Source organism: Rutidosis leptorrhynchoides, chromosome 2, assembly GCF_046630445.1.
Source record: "Rutidosis leptorrhynchoides isolate AG116_Rl617_1_P2 chromosome 2, CSIRO_AGI_Rlap_v1, whole genome shotgun sequence".
Classification (NCBI taxonomy): domain Eukaryota; kingdom Viridiplantae; phylum Streptophyta; class Magnoliopsida; order Asterales; family Asteraceae; genus Rutidosis; species Rutidosis leptorrhynchoides.
In genome coordinates, this window is record NC_092334.1 from 175,039,007 (window position 1) to 175,040,871 (window position 1,865).

The window sequence follows — 1,865 nt, forward strand, 5'->3', positions numbered from 1 at the left end:
CTTATTGTTGATCTTGAAATTGATAATGAGAAAAATCCCATGTCGAGTTTGATAGGAACAAATACGCATGAATATCGTGTATATTGATATGAACGTTGAAAGAATTAGTCAAAGAGTCAAGATTGAATAATTCCACAACTCTCTTGAACTCGGTTAAGTGCTTTTACTATGTGTGATGGCTCACTTCTAAGGATGCCTTGTAGGATATATATAGCCCTCGTCTATATCCTACCATTACAAGGCTTAGCACACAATCTATGCAATTCCTGGTGTTCTAACAATCTCCCCATTTGCATCGATTGTGTGCAAAAATTTAGCATCCTTACTAATTACATACAAAAAATCTAAAACTACTAGTGTAGTCTTGGATTTATGTATGTTGTCGTTGTTGACGATCTTGAATTTCTTGAATTCTTAGAACTTCAACGAACTTCTTGATGATCTTCTTCAACTTTCTGAAGACCTCTTACTTTCCCTTATATCTCTCCCTCAAAATGTGATTAACTCTTAAACATATTTTGATCTGAGAGGGAAAGGGTATCAGAGCCTATGCAAAGGTAACCGGTGTTGTATCTTCATGCATAGCTCCCCTTGACTAATGCAGAAACTTAATCAAGGTATTAGAGTCAGGAATCGTGGTAAGCATGTATTCAGTCCCCCTAGAAAGAATAACCGTTGCTCCCCCTAGAAGTAAGAACACTTTCTCCCCCTTGACAAGTTACGTCGGTCAAGGTACATGTGATGTTTAACATCTCTCTGAAGAGCGGGTCCCATCCAGAGGTATATGGAAATCGTAGTGAAGCCAAATCATCTTCGTTTGAAATACACTTGTAAGTATCATCAATTGCATCTTTGGATTCTTCACTCTACTTTGTCGGAATACTTTGTTTAGCTTGTGAGAATAATTCCGGTGGTACTGAAGGGAATGAAGTTTTATTCATAACAACGGACAGTGGCTTAAACTTGAGTAACTCTTGAAAAGAGTATTTGGTTATTGTTGAAGAATCGGTTGTGGTGTCAGTTTTTATTGCGCCTTTATCACTTAACACTTGTTGCGGAAACTGAAACTTAGATGTTTTAGAAACAAGGTCAACTTTGGTGTGACGGGTTTTTCTAGGACCTATGAGTGGCTTCTTGGTTTTGTGTGGAAACCAACCATATTGATCGCGATAACCCGTAATATCTCCATTCTCCCCATATGTGGTTTTCAGAAACGAACGATTCACATTGGTCTCATAACTGGAATAAATCTTTTTGCTTGAGGAAAATGATGTCTTGGGTTTTCAAACTTTAGGAGGAGTGGATTCCATTTTGATGACTTTCATCTCAACTGTTTGAGGAGAATTCAGAATCGTAATCTTTGGTTTATCCACTACTGATATCAGATCAGTTCTAACTCCAACTAACACTGTCTCGGGTTTCAGGTGTGATAATTTTTCTTCAAGTGAAGAACTTTTAGATGATTTGAACTCCATCTTTGAAATTTGATCTTTCAATTTAGAAATCTCATTAAGATAATCTTCCTTTTCTTGTTTGAGTCCTTTGATGATTAGCATGACAATAGCACTATGTTCTTTATACGTTCTTTCTTGTCATTGTAGTGTACACACTTTCACTTCGAGCTTCTCTTCTCTCACTTTGCTTTGAGAAAGAAGTGAACTCAATTCTGAAATTTGAGCTTTAAGCTTCGAAATCTCTGAATCGGTTGTCATCGTATACGAAACGTCGAACAATATCAAGAAATATCGCCCTTTCCCCCTCAAAATATGATTCACATTAATCAAATTTTCTTTTTCGATGTTTCATTAGGTTTCGTTAAATTCTGATGACCGTCGTTAACTTTTGTGCTAGTGAAAAGTTTTGCA